We start from the raw sequence: 22,566 nt of genomic DNA, 5'->3' as shown, positions 1-22,566 counted from the left end.
CCTCTAGATTCTGCAATTGTTGACATTTTACTATGTGTGTCCTATAATTGTCTCTCTGCTTGTATTATTATTGTTGTTATTTTTGTAACCATTTGAGATTAAATTGCAGATATGATGTCTTATCACTCAAAATCACTTCTTCTAACATTGGTTTAATACTGCTATGTAATCCACAGATCCCATTCAGATTTCAGTGACTTCTTCAGTAATGTTCTTTATGAATACTCCTTCTTTCTGGTCCAGGATCCATTTTACCCTACAAGAAGGAATCTCTAGATAGTCAGATTGAGGTACCAGATCTGTACCACCTGCCCACATTTTAAGTAACTTACTTGATTGTCTTGGTTTTGAGCACTCTTTGGCTTCTAATGGTTATTTCTTTGGTTGGTGCCTTTGCCTTTGATTATTCTAATGTTGTATTCCTAATTCTTTGTTTTTCAGTGTAAGTCTTTGCTCATACTACCTGTTTTAGTTAGTTTTTTTCATCACTGTGCCCAAAGCAACTGACAAGAACAACTTAGAGGAAGTTTATTTGGGGTTCACTATTTCAGAGATTTCAGTCCATAGACTCCATTACTCTGGGTCCAAGTTGAGGCAGTGCATCATGGGAAAGGACCTAGTAGAGGAAAGCTGCTTTGTTCTTGGTGGGGTCAGAAAGCAGAGTGAGAATGGGAGGAGGAAGGGGCCGCCGGATGTGCCCCCAGTGACCCCTCCTCTAGACATAACCCATCTGCCTAACAGTTACTACATAGTCCATTCAAATCAGGATTAACTGATCAGATCACAGCTCTCATAATCCAATCACTTTTACTTCTGAATGTTCCTGCATTAGCAGGAGATTTGGGGAGACAGCTCATATCTAAACTATAACACTACCTAATATGTAGCTCCTTGCTGATGGTTAGGACTCTTTTTGAAATTCTTGATCCTAATGGCCAGTTCATCTTTCTTTTGTTTCCTTAGCTTGATAATATGAAGGGATAAGTAATGTTTTTTTGTGTGTGTCTGACTGGAGTCTTCATGCCAGGTGCCTCTTCTCTGCAGGGGTTAGGCAGAATATGACAGAGTAGGAGTTGGCATTCAGAATAATTTTACATGTCCAGCCAGTATTAGGACTATGTAAAACTGAAGAGAGGTACACATTTGGAACTTAGGTATACATGTATATGTGTGAGAGTGTGTGTGTACATGTATACATACATAGTATTCTGTGAATCTTGTATTAGGTAGATTGTACTCCTGAATTATTTTGGATTATGCTTCAGCCAATAGATTTTATGATTCTAGTATATAATTTTAGGCGGTGGCTTATTATTTTATGAGGGAGTAAACTAATAAAATTCTTGTCTACCATTTGAGATCAGTTGGCAACTCTTAGAATATAAAGATAGAATAGTCACTACTCAAGAATTAAATGGCTGATATTATTATGATATGCATTTACTTACATTTCTAAAAGTCAGAAATTATTCCTTATAAGACATTTATTATAATTATAGTCAATCAGTGGTTAAGCTCTGATATTAAAAAATAGCATTTTAAGAGTTGGCCAGTTTCTGTAGAGGTATTTCCAGAAGAATTTAGACTAAAAAGTGATATGAACTTCTGACTCAAAGTAATATATTTATGTATGTGAATATGTATGTATATATATATATCTGTATACAGATACATGTATATATACACACAAAAGATACACACACACATATATACATACCTATATACACATATGCGTATACTTTTTTTGTTCTCAAATTCCTGTGCTCAAGTGATCATCTTGCCTCTGCCTAGTAAGTGGCTAGCACTACAAGTCTGCACTACTGTGTCCAGCTCCTCTTAATTTTTCTTTTCTTTTTTTTTTAAAAAAATTATTTTTTAGTTGTAGTTGGACACAATACTTTATTTTATTTGTTTTTTATGTGGTGCTGAGGATTGAACCCAGGGACTCGCACGTCCTAGGCGAACGCTGTACCACTGAGCCACAACCCCAGCCCCTTAATTTTTCTTAATGATAAAAATATTAAATTTAAGTTTAAAGTCAATTTCGATAAGGAATTGGGTTTTCAGGGAAGCAATGATTTGATTTCTGGAAAGTATATTTAGAAAAGGAAACAGTTTTAGTATACTATGTGTCATGTACATGCAGGAAGAATCCTTTATCAATCCACGTGACCCTACATTAGTAAGAGCTGTAAATTGGGTGGGGTTGTGGCTCAGTGGAAGAGCTCTTGCCTCACATGTGTGAAGCACTGGATTTGATCCTCAGCACCACATAAAAATAAACTAATAAAATAAAGGTATTAAAAAAAAAAAAAGAGCTGTGAATTGTTGAGCCTTTGGCTTTATGAAGAATTTCCAGTCTCATACGCCCTCTTGTGTTCATCTATGGTTAGAGCTGTATGTTACATGGCTGTTGGTATTCTTGTCTAGATTGATAGGTTGGGTTGTTATAATGCATTCTTTGAAGAGATTATAAATTTTGAGCTATTAATGATAAATATTCAATACCCAGCCTCTTATATTATCTTTGTAGAACTGTACAATTGGAGAAACACTTAAGTGTTTCCCTGATTATATTCCTTACATTTACTTTTGTATATTCAATATTAGTATTTATTATATTTAATTAATGTATTCATTGAGATGTATGTCCTTGAATATATATCATTCTTAGAGAGGCTGAATGACAATGTTTACACTGTTGTTTTTTTTTAAAGAGAGAGAGAGAGAGAAAGAGAGAATGAGAATTATTTTAATATTTATTTTTTAGTTTTTGGCGGACACAACATCTTTGTATGTGGTGCTGAGGATCGAACCCAGGCCGCACGCATGCCAGGCGAGCGCACTACTGCTGGAGCCACATCCCCAGCCCTATACTGTTATTTTATATGAAGGTTCTGAGGCAATTGTAAACTGTTGTAGGGTGATTAGAATATTAAGTACCTGGTGTGTTTTAAGTGTTCAATAACTATATATATATATTTTTTTCAATAAATATTTGTTGAAAGGAAAAATGAAAGAATTGTGGCTGACAACCTAATGTTTTAATTGATTTAAAGAACTGAAATTAGTTGTTTGGTTGTGAATTTGCTATATTCTGAGGGATGGATTTTTACTCTTGTTCCAAAGAAGTCAAGGAACGAATGACTTTTAATTTGTGGGTTAGTATTTAATTGAAGTAGAACATTTTATGCCTCATCATACTTAAAAAAGCATATTCAATCTCAATCTATAGCCTAATAATTGATGTGGAACCAAGGCCTCGTTTCATTTGAATCCCTCAGGGGCTGTTATTTGGATTTCGTGGATCCCATCAGAATCAGAGCAACTTTTGTGAGAATTTATGAACCGTTGTGCCAAGCTGATTTTAGAAGTTTACAAATGGGGTCTAAGCAAAGCATTCCTTTCAAATGGGGGAGGAATTAAAAAGGTGATTCTAAAGGCTTACTTACAAAAGTCCAGCATTTGCTAATGACTTTCCTGCTTACTAGATAATTAAAAAACTCTTACATTTGGTTTATATAGGCAAAACATAGGCTAAATCACACAATTTAGAAAAAATTTCTCATTACCTTCCCTTTTACATCATTCTTTTAAAAATGTACTAGTAGGAAAGATTTGATATGGCTTTCTTAATTATATTCTTAAATTTAATACAACCTGCCCTTTAAAGAATGAGATGTGAGATTTTTTTCCATGTGAAATCCATTTTTTTTTTTTTTTGAAATGGGTTCTTGCTGTGTTGCCCAGGCTGGCTCCTAACTCTTAGGCTCAAGCAATCCTCCTGCTTAGACTCCAAAGTAACTGGGACTACAAGCTACTGTAGTGTACTGTATGTGCCACTGCTTATGTCCCAGTAGTTTTGTGGCTATGTAGTATCACAGAGGTATAGTATTTTAAAAAATATTTTTAGTTGTAGATGGACAATATCTGTATTTAATTTATTTATTTATGTGGTGCTGAGGATTGAACCCAGTGCCTCATACATGCTAGGCATGTGCTCTACCACTGAGCCACAACCCCAGCCCCTGAGATACAGTTTTGTTTAGGCTATTGCTGTATTTTGTTCAGTTAATATGGCAAGAGTGTTCTCATATGTTACTATTTCATTCTGGTTTCTCTCATAAGAGGAAAAAGATTTATTGTGCTTAATGATTTTTCCATACTTTCACTCAGGAGCCTCCTCTCCAGATGTCTTTCTGGTGCTTCTTGTGAGCTATTTGGAGATATCTTAGGCTTTGCAAAATTAATAAGTGATTAGCATAAGATTCTAGTACAGTCATCTATAATGTACAGTGTTTTATGCAGAAGCTCTTCAATTTCTTCCAATAATGACTGTCAAAATCTCATTATTCTATCTTCTATTAAAATGTTAGTAGACACTGCTGTTTTATCCTTTAGTCTGAAGATTTAATTATAAAATAGCTTTTCACTAAAAAGTAATTTATTAAAACAGAAAAGCTCCCTAACCAATAGCATGGCAATTTTCTTTTCCAAGTATTAATTTTCCTTTTAGTGCTACCTACTAGGCAAACACAGCAATTCAAATCAGCAAATATATATTATGAAGCTTTAAATAATTTTCTATTTCAGAATAAAATCCTTATAATAGCCCAAGAAAGCCCTGATCTGGCCTCTCTGATTTCATCTTTTATTGCTCACCCTTTTGCCACCATATTGTAACCATAGTCTCCCCCACCCCTTCCTCTTTCTCCCCACTTTGGGCCTTTTGCACTTGCCACCAGGAATTGTCTCCTTACTCCCTGGCACGGCTGGGATACCATAGCCTGATCTGATGAAGCCACTCAGCTGCATCTAGTCATACTGTATTGTAGTCTCTTTTTCATTCTCCATCTTCTCTGTGGTGCTTCTCTTTTTGAAATATGGGATTATATTTTATTTCTAATGAAAAAGAATAAAAGAAGTTTCTTGTGAGTAACAGAAGACCACTAAATAAGAATAAATTCACTTTAAAACTGTTTATAGTCCTATTTTGGGTTATTCTAACACCAATTTTCTCTTTCTATTAAGCAGCTAGAGGTTTATTGCAACACTAGTTTATTTCATTTTATTCTCTGATAGATCTCTCATAAAAATCTATAAAATTTTTTTAAACAATGAAATTTTTTTCTAAGATTGGGTTAATTATTTAGATATAAATAATTATTTTTCACATTTTTTTTGCAATTGAAGGCATTAGTTAATAAAATTACATCCACTGACAAAGATTATGTATGGAAAGATAAATCTATTCTTACATTTTCAAAATGAATTTTGTTCTTTTTTTTCCTATTCTCAACCTCCTGTTCTTCCCTTTATTCTCCTTTGTCTAATACACTGAACTTTTATTCTTTCTCTCCCCCCCTTGTATTTTAGCATCCACATATCAAAGAGAACACTTGACCTTTGGTTTTTTTTTTTTTTTTTTTTGGATTGGCTTATTTTACTTATCATGATCGTCTCTAGATCCACCGATTTACTGGCAAAAGTCATAAAGTCATTCTTTCTTATGGCTGAGTAATATTCCCTTGTGTATATATGTACCACATTTTCTTTAGCCATTCGTCTGTTGAAGGGCACCTAGGTTGGTCCATGGCTTAGTTATTGTGAATTGAGCTGCTATTACTACCTGGTTGTTTTTGGTTTGGGGTCTTCTGCCTTTCTCTTCTAGAAAATATGCTCCATCAGAGTAGGGAACTTGGCTCTCTTTTTCACCACTGTATCCCTTTTGTGTAGAACAGTGAGTGAAACACAGTAAATGGTAGTAGAGTCTTAATAGTTTGTTGAACAAATGACTGCATGATTCATTATTGTGTCCTGATATGCGGTAGGCAGTGTGAAATGCCTTGTGGAAGACCAGGGTTTAGTCAGGGAGATTAACAAACCAAGAATTGTAATATGAAAATGTTAAGTTCTACAATAGAGGAATCTATAAAATGCTATGGGACCACAGATGAGAGAATAATTAATTTCTCCTAGAGATAGGTCAGGGGGTATTAGAGATGAATTAATGTATTACTACTTTATATTTTACATTAAATCATTCTCCTGAGGCACTTTGCTGATTAGTTACTGACTAATTCTTGAATTTCTAATACCTCACTTAACCTTGCTATTTTCTTTTCTGTAAAAAGATGTTGATGATATTGACCTGAAGAATGTTGTAAAGATTAATCATTTGATGTTGGCTAAGTGCTTTGAAAATACAAAAATGCTGTATAGACCTTGATGTTCTTAATCATATTAGCAACCACTTTCTATAATTAAGTTTTATTATGTACTTAGTTTCTGACTGTTTTTCTTAAAAAAAGATTATTTTGGAAAGGCCTATTTGTTATTAAAAGAGCTTTACAAACCTTTTGCACCATATTGTTAGTAGAAAATCATGTCTGTATTTTCTATTTATTTTCTTAGAAGAGTAGTAACTCACTATAACCCCCAGGAGGCAGTAGAGGCCAGGAAGAATGTGTGCTTATCCTGCTAAACAGGACTGCAGGGCTGTTAGTGATTAGTGCCTTGATTTAACAGGAAGAGACTCCCTTCTTACTCATCAGATGAAGATTTCAAGAGATATTTTAACTTTTCCTATAGCATTATATTATCTTGTGTAGAAGATTTTTTCCTTTCTCAAAGAGAGGGTCTTTTCTATTTTAATACTTGGAGTGTAATGATATCTAGGGATTGTTATATACAAAGTATCTCACTTTATAATGCATTATACTATGCTGTAGATTTTTCTAAAAATTAGGAGTAGATTAAATTTTTAATAAATTGAATCTTACTTTACATTTATTATGGCAATAGGTCTTACCTTTTGTTTCTATCCCAAGGTATATAAACTCCTACAGTGGCTATAAGATATACATAAAACCCCAACAGTGGCTTGCTGCTTCAATTATTCTTGACTTGCAGCAGTTTTTTCCCCAGATCTCAGAGGTTTCCTGTTACATTGACTAACTGAAGAGTCCTACCTTAGAGAGCTAGGATTAACCATCTTTTTGGAATTAGGGCTGGTGGCCATCAAAAGAATGTTACTCTTATTAGTCAACCTCTGCATATCACTTATTTCTTAAAGAGTTTTTTAAAAAATAATATTAACATATTAGCAACAGTGTTTCCTAAAGTGTGGAAATGAAGTGGTTAACAGTAAAGCACTGGGGCACACAGGTTCTCCTTGAGGGCCCCTCTATTCTCCTCATCCCTATCCCGTGTACCAACTTATCGCCCTGGATATAATTGAGTTTTCTCTGTCCCTAGACTGTGAGCTTCTTTAGGGTGGGGACTTTGTCTTGTTCATATATGTGTTCTAGACCCAGTTTTTTGGCAAGTAGTGAGTGCTCAACAATATATTGTAAATTAATGGATTTGTGTAGACTTGAGAAATTTTAAATACAGATATTTAATGCAGAGATAGATACCGTTTGCACAAGTTTTCTGCTCAGAGACTGGGAGTTCTTTTACACAATGCATTGTATCTGTGATATTTTAGGGAATTTTGATTGGGAATACTGGTTTTAGTGTTGTAGGGACAAACGAAGCAAGACACCAAAGATAGCAGGAAACAGTTTTATTTGGCTGCAGCCAGGTTCAGAGGGCACAGCTTTTGCTGTAATCAATTAATCCCTTGAACCCCTAGTTCAGGGAGTTTTAGAGTTTTATACCCAGCATGTAAGGGGAGGGGCTCAGAAGTTCACAGTCTGCAGAAGTTCACATGAAAGCAGCTTTTTATTTCACTGTTCTGGGCAAGTTAACTCTTCAAGGACAACACCTGAGAAGGGGAGAGCTTCTTCTCCCCTTTCTTTCCTCCCCTGCCAGCTGTTACCATGGACCCCATTTGTAACTTATCTTAAAAATGTAGACATCTCTGTGAAGCCCAGCTCAAGGCCAGAGGCCTTGTTTGCATATTTTTACAAAGTACTATATTGGATATGTTTGTGAAAAACTAGTAAGGGGGTGTCCAGCACCTGGAGTCCTGGTATCTTCTTGGTCAGTGGCCAAGTAAACAGGGCGACATGAAAACAGGAAGTTTATCTACATTGGACCCTTTCGCAGAAACTCTTTTGCTGACAGTCCTAAAATCAGCCATGGTGAAGAGGGCTTTTCTGTGGAAAAAGGGGGTGCCACTTTCTGTAGCACCATGGATACTTAAAACTGGCTTTATTTTTCTGAAACAAAGATTTGGAGTCTGTATAGGTATTATTTTTAGAAGATGACTTGGCATATTGTTTGGTTGATTACTAATTCTTAGAAATTATATGGAATAGAGGAGAAGTAGTATTCTGGTGAATTTCATAATAGGTGTTGATGCTTGATATGAACTTTTTGTATTGGTCCTGCCCCCTTTAAAAAACCCCATCATATTATGTAAGACATTCTACCTTTTTTTTTTAAAGGGGGGGGGAGAGAGAGAGAGAGAGAGAGAGAGAGAGAGAGAGAGAATTTTTTAATATTTATTTTCTAGTTTTCGGTGGACACAACATCTTCTTTATTTTATGTGGTGCTGAGGATCGAACCCAGTGCCTTATATGTGCCAGGCAGATGCTTTACCACTGAGCTACAACTCCCAGCCCCTCATTTTTTTTTCTTTTAATCATAGAAAAACCTTGAACTCTTTGGTAAAGAGATACTACCAGTTGGTAATAATGGCTTTGGCACTGAAAGTTGGGAAAATATTTCATTGCTTTATTTTACCACGTTCCCCAGAATATACATTTTATATTAAAAGGTCTAGTGAACTGTGGTAATTTATATTTTGTCTGATTTAAATCCCTTAATTTATTATAATTCCTGTATCATGCTCTGGACTAGTCACTTTCAGGGTAATATGTTGAAATTATCAGTCTCATAATAAATTTTTTAAAAAGCTATAATTTCTTAGAGGATGAGATGAAAGATAAGATTAGCTGATTAGCAATGAAAAAATAATGCTAGAGACTAAATAATCTCTAAAATTTATTTTGTCTGAGTTTCTAGGCCCAACATCAATGTCTCTCATCATAGCACTTTATCTATTCCTTAATTAAAGCAGTAGGGACATTTTTGTCTTTATATCTGTCATGAGTAGTTGTTAAATATACCAGTGAGTTAAGGAGAAAATTTCTTCTTCCAAACTCGAGAAGCCTTGGCTCCAGCTTTATAGTTGATCTTTTCTCTATGAATGCAAAAACCTCATTCCTGACATCCATTCCACTCCTCCTTACTCTTGTCCTACTTACAGCCCAGAGGTCTGGGAGACAATCAGACCTATAAATGACCACACAGAAAACCCCCATGTCTGTGTAGCCATTAGAGGAATTAGAAAAAATGTGAGTATATACTTTTAAATAATGACTTTATTTTTGACTAGATGATGTATGCTTAAACTGTGATTCAATAAGGTTCAAAAGGGTGTACAGTAAAAAAGTTTTTTTTCTGTTTCTGTTCTCCAGCTGCCCAGTTTCCCTTCTCTAAAGGCAACTGCCATTACTAGATTGATTTGTTTCCTTCTCCAGGTATTTGATGAATATGTTGAACAAACTAATTGAAATCTGTCTGTCTTATCTGTCTACCAGGTCATCAGTCTGGGACTGATAAGGAAAAGAGAGGCATTTAAAAAATTTTGGGTATAAGAGTTTTAATCTGAGAATTTGAGCCTACATGAATAGTGAAAGAACCAGGGAAACGAATGTCATGCAAGTGACCTTAGAAAGTAAGCAAAGTTAGGATGGAAAGGTGAGGAAAGCAGAAGACCTGCAGGTCTCTGAAGCTCAGTAGAAACTGCTACAGTTATAAGCACCTTTGAGAAAGAAAGTCTTGTGTCTTGGGCTACAGCAACAAAATATGTGATTCTCAAGCCCTTTCTCAAAAGCTACTGCGACTCTGCTTCTTTGCCTCCAGCTACCTCCAAGGAATAAGTTTTGTGCTCTCTACGCCATGTGTTCCTTTTTAAAAAAATTTTGTTCTTTTTAGATATACATGACAGTAAAGTCTATTTTGACCTATCACACATACATGGACTATAACTTATTATAATTAGGGTCCCATTCTTGCCATTGTATGTGATGTGGAATTTCTCTGGTTGTGTATTCATATATGAACATAGGAAAGTTATGTCCAATTCATCCTCTCCTCTTTCCTTCATCCCCCTTTGTCTAATCCAATGAACTACTTCTTCTTTTTTTTTGGAGGGGGGGCAGTGCTGGGTATTGAATCCAGGGCCTTGTGCATGCAAGGCAAGCACTCTACCAACTGAGCTATATCCCCAGCCCCCTTAATCCAATGAACTTCTATTCTTCCCTCAAGCCTTATTGAGTGTTAGCATCAACATATCAGAGAGAACATTCAGGCTTTGTTTTTTGGGATTGGCTTGTTTCACTTAACATGATAATCTCTAGTTCCATCCATTTACTGGCAAATGCCACAATTTCATTCTTCTTTATGGCTGAGTAGTATTCCATTGTGTATATATACCATATTTTCTCAATTGATTCTTCTGTTGAAGGGCATCTAGGTTGGCTCCATAGCTTAGCTATTGTGAATTGAGCTTCTATAAACGTTGATAGGATGCATCACTATAGTATGCTAATTTTTAGTTCTTTGGATATAACAGATACCTAGAGTGCAAGAAGTAAAATAAAAAATCAATAAATGGGATGGAATCAAACTAAAAAGTTTCTTCACAGCAAGGAAACAACGAAGAACACGAAGAGAGAACCTAAAGAATGGGAGAAAATCTTTGCCACCTGTACCTCAGATAAAGCATTAATCTCCAGGATGTACAAAGAACTCAAAAAACTTGACACCAGGGCTGGGGTTGTAGCTCAGTGGTAGAGTGCTCCCCTGGTGTATGAGGCCCTGGGTTTGATTCTCAGCACCACATAAAAATAAATAAATAAAATAAAGGTATTGTGTCCATCTACAAACAAACAAACAAACAAAAAACTTAACATCAAAAAGACCAAGTAAGCCAATCAGTAAACTGGAAAAGTAACTGAACATTCTCTGCATAGAAGATGTTCAAATGGCCAACAAATATATGAAAAATATTCAACATTTCTAGCAATTAAAGGAACACAAATTAAAACTACACTGTAGTTTTATGTCACTCCAGTCAGAATGGCAATTAACAAGAATACAATTAATGATAAATGTTGGCAAGAATGTGGGGGAAAAAAAAGCACACTCATACATTGCTGGTGGGACTGCAGATTGGTGCAATCACTCTGGAAAGCAGTATGGGGATTCCTCAGAAAACTTGGAATGGAACCACCAATTGACCCTGCTATCCTGCTCTCCTGGCATATACTCAAGGGACTTAAAATCACGAGTGCGTTTCATTAGTAAAATCTAACCTAGCTAAGGATGGAAAAGGAATTCCAGGAAACACATAGAAGACCTTGGAGCTGTGGTTGGTTGTGCTCAGTTGCCCAGACAATAGCACATAAGATTTTTGACCTGGGAAAACTGCTCTGCTCTGCACCAATGAGACTGCAGTTCTAACTTGTGCTGGAAGAAAGGGGTTTGAGGCTTTTTTTTTTTTTTTTTCTTTTTTCTTGAGATATTAGGAATTGAACCAAAGGCCTTACACATGCTAGGAAGTACTCTCCAACATTGAGCTACATCCCCAGCCCCGTCTGAGTTTTTTTTTTAACCTTTATTTATTAACTTTTTAATGTGGTGCTAAGGATCAAACCCAGTGCCTCACACATGCTAGGCAAGTGCTCCACTGCTGAGCCAAAACCTCAGCCCCAGTCTGAGGTGGTTTTTGAGTTGCTTAGCGCCTCACTTTTGCTGAGGCTGGCTTTGAACTTGCGATCTTCCTGCCACTGGGATGACAGGCGTGTGTCACTGTGCCTGGCTAGTCTGAAGTTTTTGTAGTAAATAGTTTATAGAAAACAAAAAAGACAGATTTAAGGAGACTCAGGTGAGTGCAGTGTCCTGAGAGCCAACGAAGGAAAAATTTTCCATAAGATGAAGTGGTTAATTTTAACAGTACAGTCAAAAGCACAGAAGGGAGGAAGAAAAAGAGTCTGTGTTTGAAATTGAAGATGATCATTAGTGAAATTCAAGAGTAGTTTGTTTATTTTTTTTATGGTACATGGTTTTGCTCTTTTGCCCAGGCTGGCTTTGAACTCCTGGGCTCAAGGGATCCTTCTGCTTCAGCCTGTCAAATAGCTGGGACTAGAGGTGTGCACTGCTGCACCGACTGAGAATAGTTTTGACAACTAGTCAGAGCCCAGTCTTGTGACAGTCTGTAGAATCGTGATAACCAATCACTTTGGTAAATGAGGAAAAGTTTATCAGCTTTGTTCAGCTGATTAAAAAAAAAGTCTGTCAGCTTTGTTCTACTTTCCCATATTTTAGTCTTCCCATATTTTCAAGGCCTTTTCAGTGACGTTATTTATATTAATAAATATAAATGCCCAAATGTAACATAATTCTGTAATTATCAGAGCAGAACCTTATATACCCAGAAATTACTTATTAATGTATGTGTCAATTGTCTTCACTTGAGTTTAAAAAAAAATCTTTGAGTCATGTTTGTGGTCTGTTATGATTCTCAGGCACTGTAATAAAAAGTACATTGACCAATGTGAACTCATGGTTTTGAAATTGTGCTATATTTACATAAGATGTAACTATTCTAGAGTACTGGCTGAAGGGTACGTAGTTGTTTTGGTGTGTTTTTGTAACTTCCTATAAATCTGCAATTACTTCAAAAATTTAAAAAAGTAGGTATCTGAATCTGGATTTGAAACTAGTTATCTCTACTTAATAGCTGAAATTTGTCTAATTTCTTTTAGTATCAATTACATGTCTACAAAATAGGATTGAAAATAGTATATTTTTTAGAATTCATGTAAGAATTAAATATGAGTTTTTTGAAAACAGTTTATAGATAGCAGAGATCATTGTGAATCTTATTTAAAATTGTATACTTATTTTAATTAAGATTTCTTTATTCTCTTGATTTTTTTTTTTTTGGTATTGGGGATTGAACTCAGGGGCCCTCGACCACTGAGCCACATCCCCAGCCCTAGTTTGTATTTTATTTAGAGACAGGGTCTCCCTGAGTTGCTTAGTGCCTTGCCATTGCTGAAGCTGGCTTTGAACTTGTGATCTTCCTGCCTCAGCCGCTGGGATTATAGGTGTGTGCCACCGTGCCCAGCTGTCATCTTGTTTTTAACACACTTTTTTTTCACAAATTCATTTAAATCAATTTAACCTTTAGTTCTCCTTTCTAGAGCTGATTCTTCTAAATTTGTTTTTATCTACAGCAATGAGTATATTCTCAACACTGTGTAGACCAAAAATTTGCAGTGGGGTATGGTCCCTTTTTGATTAAAGCCATATTTTTATTGTCTTAAGAACAATAGTTGAAGTCATTATTTGCAAGGTTTGTTATCCTTTGTAAGACTAGTAGGTTTTATAATTTGTTAGGCTAGATTTAACAAAAAATAGTTTGCACTCATGACTCATGAGTCCTTAGCCATTGACAGACCACTGGCATATGAGATTCAGTTCTTTCATTCAACAAATGTTAACTGGGTGTCTGTTAGGCATAGAGACTGTTGTATGCAGGTACTTGGCATACATCTGTGAACCCAAAGAAAAAGTTATCATCAACTGAGTTGGAGCCTTCTAGGGAAAATACAATAAACAATATTCAAAGTGAATGTATGGTACATTAGAAAGTGGTAGGTGCTGTGGAAAAAAAAAGAAGTGAAGGTAGTACTAGTGGGGTAGGTGGGAGTAGGATAGATTTTATGAATAAGGTAACATTTGAACAAAGAATTAAATGAACTGAGGAAGTTAACCATGAAGGTCTCTGGCAAAACAGTACCCGGGCAGAGGGGATAGTCAAAGCAGAGAGTACTTGGTATGATTGAGGAAGGAGTTGGAGCTGGGTGTGTGAAGGGAAAATAATAGGGCATTAGTTCAAAGAGGTAATGGTGTCTACATCATGTAAGCCATTGTGAGAACTCTTGGCTTTTCCTGGGGAAATATGGAGTTGTAAGAGGGTTTTGAGCAGAAGTGGCAGGAACAGACTTACCTTCTAACAGGATTACTCTGACTGCTGTGTTGGGATTGGTTCGTGGGGTTCAAGGATAAGGAACAGAGAAAACTGTCAGGAGGCCATTGAAGTAGGTTATGGTACTAATGTGGAGGTAGTTAGAAGTTGATTCTGGCTGTTTTTCTAAATAGTTGTGACAATAGTTTTAGATTCTTTGAAGGAAGTCAAGGATATTTCCTAGGTATTTTGCCTAAGCATAACTAGGTTTGCCATCATTTGGGATGTAGAAGGTTGGACTTAGACTGGAGTTGGACTGGGAAGAACATCAAGAGTTCATTTTTGACTGGGCATCGTAGTGCATGCCTGTAATTCCAGCATCTAGGAAGGCTGAGTCAGGAGGATCACAAGTTTAACGCTAGCCTGAGCAAATTAGTGAAGCCCTAAGCAACTGAGAGAAACCAGACCCTGTCTTAAAACAAAAACCTAAAAATGGGCTGGAGATGTGGTTTAGTGATGAAGCACCCCTGGGCTCAATCTCTGGTACAGAGAAAAAAAGATTTCAGTTTTGGACATGTTGAGTTTGAGGTCCTTAAAGATACCCAAGTGAAATGTTGAGTGGGCAGTTGAATATATATATGTTTGGAGTTTGGGAAAGAGGTCTGAGCTCTAATACAAAATAAATTTGTGTTTAAAACTATGATACTGGATGCAGTTACTGAGGGGATACTAGAGAGAGTAGGGGGCTAAGGCTTGAGTATGGAGGTGCTCTACAGTTCAGAGATCAGGGAGAAGACAAATAACGAAGAAAAATGAAGGGGAGCTTTTTGTCCGACATCTTGATGAGGCTATTGCTGCTCTCCAAGCTTCAAGATGCCGCCCAAGGACAATAAGAAGAAGAAAGATGTTGGAAAGTCGGCCAAGAAAGACAAGGACCCGGTGAACAAATCTGGGGGCAAAGCCAAAAAGAAGAAGTGGTCCAAAGGCAAAGTTCAGGACAAGCTGAACAATCTAGTCTTGTTTGACAAAGCTACTTATGACAAACTCTGTAAGGAAGTTCCCAACTATAAGCTTATTACCCCAGCTGTGGTCTCTGAGAGATTGAAGATTCAAGGTTCCCTGGCCAGGGCAGCCCTTCAGGGGCTCCTCAGTAAAGGACTTATCAAACTGGTTTCAAAGCACAGAGCTCAAGTAATTTATACCAGAAATACCAAGGGTGGAAATGCCCCAGCTGCTGGTGAAGATGTATGAACAGGTCCAATCAACTGTACATTAGAAAAAATAAAACTTTATTAAAACAAAAACAAAATAAGAATGAAGGGCAGTGATGAGTCATGCAGGAATAAATAAAGTGTGTGGCATCCTGGAAGCCATGCGCCTTTGGGTCCATTAGGCCTGGGAATGATCAAGATGCTGAAAATGTTTATGGTATCAAAAGATGTTTTGTGACTGTCATTTCCAAAAGTAGTGAGTTTAGTTTAAAAGGATACGGAGGTTGGGCTGGGGCTATAACTCAGTGGTAGAGCCCTTGCCTGGCATGTGTGAGGCCCTGGGTTCTAAGCTTTAGCACCCATAAAAATGAATAAATAAATAAAGTTCTTTAATTGAAATTTTAAAAAATTACAATTTCTATAATTTATTTCTGTAATTCTGCTAATTTATTGCATAAGCAAATATCTTACATCATTGCTGGAAAGTTTGGAACTTCTTAGGGATTTGTTCTAGGTTGCTTTTCCTTATCATGCTTGTTAAAAGTGGCCTATTTGGGAATTTGGCAGTTATCTTTCTCCTGGATTATTGAAAGGTCAAATAAACAACTTAGCTTCAGATTTGAGAGATGGGACTTTAGCATAAGGACTCTAATTTGTTTTGTTCTGTTGGGGCCTGGTGCAGGAGCTTAGCTCAAATTAATGACCTCCTATATATTTTATTTAACAAGGTCACTAAGACTGTACAATGAGATTATTTGGATAATCAAGAGATTGGAAGATACAGAACTGCTACTTTTATCTTTTAGAATTTAGAAATACTTTCAGTAAGAATTTGAAGATCTAATTTAATATTTTTTTCAGTTCTATTTTATTTTCCATAAGTTATAAAAGAGAAATGAAGGCTATGAAGGCTTAACCATGGCATATTTATAAGTTAAGGATGATACTCAATTAAAGTTACATAGTTCCTTTCTCTAGAATCTGAAAACATGAATAATATCTCAAGTTACTTTTGAAATATTATCTTAACAATCACTTAAAGATTCTATTATCTGGAAGAGAATAATTAACCAAAAGGCACAGTTTCATTGTTTGGATACTTAGAAAATTAATTCCTCATGTATGTTGTAAACTTTTAACGTTTGATTTTCATGACATTATTGCCATTATGTACCCATCAACCTCTTGGTGGATAATATTCTTGTGGTACAGAGGGTGGGTATTTTGCTTTTTTGTTTGTTTTTTAGATTTGTATAGTTATTTTTCCTTGACACAGAGTTTATGGTGTACTCATAATACTTTAATTTCATCGACACTAATTTATACTACAATTTGAGTATGTCCTATCCAAAATACTTAGAACCAGAAGTGTTTAAGATTTCAGATTTTTTTTTGATTTTTGAGTATTTCATATACATAATCAGATACCTTGGGGATGAGATATGAGTCTAAACATGAAGTTTATTTATGTTTCATATAACCTTATACATATAGCCTGAACATAATTTTGTACAGTATTTTTAGTGTACCTGTGTTTTGATTTCAGCCTGTCACATGAGGTCAGGTGTGGAATTTTCAATTTGTGGCATTTTGTTAGCATATGCAAAAGTATTTGGATTTTGGAGTATTTTGGATCATTGGATCAGGGATATGCAACCTATATTTATAATTATTCTTTTGGAAACTTTCATTCCTTGGCTTTCAGCACACCCTGTTGTTCTTTCATTCTCCTTGTATAGTTCTTATACTACTATTTAAAAAGAATCCCATATATGTAAAAATTCCTTCCAGAAGGCCCCATGCTGGCAGTTTCTGGGAATCTCATGCTGCTATACTTGGCTTTAGTGATTTGTTAAAAATGTTAGTTGAATTTTTTTTTCCCCTCAAGGTGTAGCACCTGGAGTCTGTTCCAGGTAAGCAAGAGCTCACCTCTTTTTTTTCCTTGGTGGCACTGATCTCCTTAAAATTCAGTGTAGTTAGTTGTCCAGCAACCTTAGCTCTCTTATGGTTTCTAGAAAAGTTATATTTGTTTCCATCAGCTACCTTTTTTATGATGTTAATAGGTGAGGAACCCTATTTCCAGCATTCTGCATGCTGAATGGAAGCCAGAAATTATTTATGATACTTAAAAATTTTAAACTTTGATCTTGTAACCAAACTTGAATGACATTGAAGGTAAATTTGTTATATTTACAAATGATAGAAGTTACAAATGAGGGCTGGGATTGTGGTTCAGCGGTAGAGCCCTTGCCTAGCATGGGTGGAACCTGGTTTCGATTCTCAGCACCACATAAAAATAAAGGCATTGTGTTGTGTCCATCTACAAAAAAAAGATTCATATTCTCTCTGTCTCTCTCTCTCTCTCTCTCTCTACTTAAAAAAAAAAAAGAAATTACATATGATCCATTACTAAAGTTTGTAACTCTATTATACATTTAAAATTATACTTTACTCTTAGTAACAATATGTTTTTGTAAATGCATATGCTTTTCTACTTTAGGGAAAAAATCAGTAAAATTTTAGATATTTAAAAAATATTTGACTTGAATGCTTCTTTAAATTCAAAATTTAAATTAAAAAGATTCTTTTAGAGTTCAGAATTTAAGGTAATAGATCTGAGAGTCCTATAAAAATTCAAATTATGTGGGGGCTGGAGATGTGGCTCAAGCGGTAGCGCGCTCCCCTGGCATGTGTGCGGCCTGGTTCGATCCTCAGCAGCATACACAAACAAAGATGTTGTGTTTGCCGAAAACTAAAAAATAAAAATATTAAAATTCTCTTTCTCCCTTAAAAAAATTCAAATTATGTTACAAAAGCATAATTGTAGTATAATTAATTATAACGATCAATTACATTTAGTTTCTCCTAATTTTTAATAAATCCAATGAAAGGTGAAATTTCATACCTTGGTATTATTTATGAAAAAATATAGCTGAAAATTACATAAATATAAAAGAATTTTTTTTATATTTATTTTTTAGTTTTCAGTGGTCACAACATCTTTATTTTATTTTTATGTGGTGCTGAGGATCGAACCCAGCACCCTGCGCATGCCAGGTGAGTGCGTTACCGCTTGAGCCACATCCCCAGTCCCAATATAAAAGAATTTTGATCTCATAAGAGGACATTGGTTTAAGCACTTCCTATGTTTCTTTAAATGTGTCAGTTATCCAGTGTTCTAAGCTACTTTCCCACAGTAGCTGATTGCATCAAACCATCGTCTTTAAACTTTCCTTTTTGATATCATCTGTTCACACAAGGTGTTGCCTTTTGCTTTACAGTGAAAATACAGATCATTAGGTTTTAATTTCACCCATTTTCCTGTCATCCCTAAGCCCCTGCACTATAAATATATGTACATTCACGCCCACTTGCTTTCTATCCATCCATCTCAAAGGAAGCGATTTTCTTCTTCCATCCAAGGTTAACATCTCTTGCCTGAACTCTGAGTTCCATTTCTACTTATCTTTTCTGGAGCCTTCCCCGTCAATTATTCTCACTCTCTTATAGTATCTTTAATCTTTCCATAGATGGTTTACTGCTTCAATCCTGAATTTCTTTCCCTAGTTCAAAGTTAACCTTCAAAAGAATGAATTTTGGCATGAAAAAGACCCTAGTTTTTGTTTTGTTTTATTTTTGTACTCATTGGTATGGATGGAGCCCAGGGCCTCATTCATGTAGAAGATGCTTGCTTTACAATCCTAGCACCACCAGGGCCCCTCTGAAGCTTAAGTTCTGTAAAGTGACAATCAGGTTTACTCCAAGTTTGTTTTAAGAATTGTATCAAGTGAGATAGCATAATCAACATGAAGGTCCTTATTTCAAATTTTAGCCCTGATCACTTCTCCATGATGTTTGTCCTCCACATCATTTCTTTCTTTCTTCACAGTCAGATTTCTTTAAACAATGGCTGATTTGTAACCACTACTTCCAACCTAGATTTCTTCCCCCACTTCTCAATTGAAAGTTCTCAGATGAGTTTATGGAGATCTTCTAATTGTCATATCAGTGAGCACTTGTCAGATCTTTAGAAGTTGCTTTCACTTCCCTACTCCTAACATCATTTTGCCACAGAGCACCCAAGGAAATTTTTCAAAATATGAACCCAGCTTTTTAGTAACTCTCCGTCATCTGCATGGTAAAGTAAATCATTTCTGGTAGGAAGAAAAGCTCTCTTGATCTATATCTGCACTGTCCAATATGGTAGGTATTAGTCCAGGTGACTATTTAAATTTAATATCAAGTTAATTATGATGAAATAAAATATAAGAAATACTTCCTCAGTCACACTAGTTACATTTCAAACATTCAATAGCCACATGTGACAAATGGCTACCAAATTGGTCAGCTCAGATACAGAGTATCACATAAAGTTCCGTTGGACAGTGCTTATCTAACTTCAGTATATTAAGAATGAGAGATTGGAATTACACCAGACTTTAGCTGATTTGGACAAGGGAAGCCCAGGTGATGATGCTGGAGAGTTCCTATTATTACCCTGCAGAGTCGAGCCCTCCTGGGGAGACCTGGGCTGGCTTAAAAGGAGGAGCACTTTGCAAGGGCAGCAGCAGTGATGGTCGTATCTGGAGAGATGGGGGAGCTGCTTCTATCCTTACGTTGAACTACTGATGAGGATGAAAAGAACCACATTGAAAGAAATAGATGGAATGCTGCTAGAAAACTTCCTTCTTGCATTAAGCTGAATATCTTAGAAGAAAAAAGAAAACCTATGTTGTTTACTTTTATTATTAAGAGAAAAAAATAAGTAATCAAGAAGCAATTTCTTGGGATTTTAACCTTTTGGTAAATGATACCTTAAAGCTGATATTAACCCATCTGCTTTCTTGGCTTCAAGTTATTTGGCAGGTATAAATGTTTTTGCCAAGTTGAAAGAGAGATTTTTATTCTCATATTCTGTAAATGAGTATAATCACCTCCAGTCTATAGATTTATTTTCTGTTCATCTTACAGTCAAGACTGTGGAGCCTGCTTTATTCGCATCTGTGTAAGTTATTAATGTTGTGGTTTTTTTAAAGCTCCTGGATATTAATGTTTTAAGTCCCTGAACTTCTGCAAGACGGGTCCATACTGAAGGAAGCAGCTGTGAAATGCAGATGCTGACAAGCAGAAAAACAAAGAGAGTTCACAAGGAATTATGGGTATTAATGTAACTCTTTAGCTGACAGTTCAATAAAATCTTGTTTCCATAGTATTCCATTCTGTATTAACCGTCTGTTGTATTGCACAGCTAATTCTAAGGAAGAAAGATGTATTACATTTGTCATCCGCTTTTTATCTGCATTTTAACTTTCACTTCTAAGACAGCATGAATCATACTATCCCAGCACACTTTAGTGTATTTTTACAAAGTAGTAGTATACACATTTGTAACTTTTACTTACTTATTGATTAGAAAACTTGTTTGTCTTTTATCCTGCTTGCAAAAGTAAAAATGAACCACAAATTATAAGTGAAACTGGTCTTTTATTTAGATTTTGTTTTTTTCCCCATGATGTCCTTTAAAAAAAAAAAGATTCTGTAAAATGAGAAGCATACTGAAATCCTGTACAGGAAGAAAGGGAGGAGAGGTGGCTGCATTATGAGGGTGGATAAAGGGGCGGGCAGCATGATACTAGGCAACAGACTGTGAGCAATGTAGCATTTCTCATTTGTGTCGTCATGCAGCTGTGGAGGAACCACCATGGAGCCTAACCTGGTATTTCTTTTTAATCAAGTCCAGCTGTTGGTCATGTGAACATGCTCCTTCCTTCGAGTATGAAGAATGTGTTTCCTTCTTTCCTGTGGTATCTTAAATGGCTACTTACATATCACCTGGAATTTACTCATGTGCTCTAGGAGCTCCTGTTACAGTGATCATTTTTCTTTATGAATCACAAGTAAAATGCTCAACCCAAGTTGCATATAAAAACTTGAGAACAAAGAATGTGACTTGACCACATAAGTATTTTTTTTTATATGAATAGAGCTCTTGTTTTTAATTTGATGAGCAGGGAACTTTCCAGCTCTAACCCTGTCTTTACAGTCTGTCTTTAATTTGTGAAAAAGATGCATTCCAATTTTTCAAACATAAAACTCTTTAATAGATTTTTTTGGGTTTGCTGGTTCTCTATTCATATTGGGTTATCCTAAAATTCAACATGTATCATTTCTTGGGTTTCAAGCTCCTTTTCTTATTTGCACATTTACATTTACTTCTTTGATATTAAAAATAATTAGATGGCTCCTATCTTTAGACCTCCTTAAATTACCCACAGTTGCATCTGTTAGACTGTTTTTATAGAGTGCTCTAGAGACCCAACTAGTTCTTCCTGAAAGAAATATGAAAGAATTTTTGACATCTTGGATCATTTAGTTCATTTTACTTATCCTCTGTGTGATATAATCTGTGTGTCCTTTTAAGGCTGTTTTGTCTTAAATATGGAACTTCTCTACTCTATCTTCCTAGTAGTACTAAGAAAAAGATATTTTTCCTCTGTTTTCTGGGATCTTCTCCCTGTCACTCCTTAATACCGAAGCCATGTTTATGCATTCTGCTTCTAACACTGGACAACTCTTGGTCAGTTAATCATCCTAATATATTCAGATAAGATAAATCTGAAAACTTGTATAGTAATTACCTATCATGAATTGATTCAATGGGTAGTAACTATAGGTATGAATTTTTGCTTTATAGGCCACAAAATTATTATAATACTATGGTTTTGTTTTATTTTTTTTTCAAAAGGAAACTACTTACTATTAAGATAGAAACATGGTGCTTATCAAAGTATTCTAAACAATCTTCAAAAGTTTATAAAATTCTGGAATGGTATTTTAGACCTTGTATCAGATACTTGAAATGCCACATATGTTAGTATATTGTTTATAAGCTTACAGATACGTGATCTATTAGTAAAATTATAATAACTGGCATAGACGCATATGAAAATAAGCTATGTAACAAAAGGAAGAAATGTTCTCCTAGTAATATCTGTAGGTAAAATTATTGGATTCTTTTTGTTAGTGATATTGTGTTCCTATAGAAACTTCAAATTATCTATATATGTTTGATAGTTAATCATGATTATTTTCTTCCTTAAATACTTGCATTAGTTATTTATATTGTTCTTTACTAAGTTGTAGCATGCTATTTGTTTTTACTTTGAAATTTACTGCCAAATCTCTATTTTGTGATATTTAAGGGTATTTTAGGGATATGTAAGATTATTAAAATAAAATTAATTTTATCTTATTTTGTATAAGAATATTTTTCTTAACTATTTCATTTTTCCATATTTTTATTGGTGCATTACAATTGTACATAATGGTGGGATTTGTTGTTTTATATTCAAACATGCACACAAT

At 35.4% G+C, this 22,566-nt stretch overlaps 1 protein-coding gene and 1 pseudogene across 2 annotated transcripts in view; both read left to right on the top strand.

The window, feature by feature from the left end:
• Ttc28 (tetratricopeptide repeat domain 28) overlaps positions 1 to 22,566 on the top strand; it is a 583,480-nt gene that overhangs the window by 46,544 nt on the left and 514,370 nt on the right. The window lies entirely within an intron of this gene.
• LOC143406319 (small ribosomal subunit protein eS25 pseudogene) lies at positions 14,864 to 15,250 on the top strand (annotated as a pseudogene).

This window comes from Callospermophilus lateralis, chromosome 1 (assembly GCF_048772815.1).
Source record: "Callospermophilus lateralis isolate mCalLat2 chromosome 1, mCalLat2.hap1, whole genome shotgun sequence".
NCBI lineage: Eukaryota > Metazoa > Chordata > Mammalia > Rodentia > Sciuridae > Callospermophilus > Callospermophilus lateralis.
The sequence above is the reverse complement of the archived record's forward strand: the minus strand, read 5'-3'. Positions and strand labels throughout refer to the sequence as shown.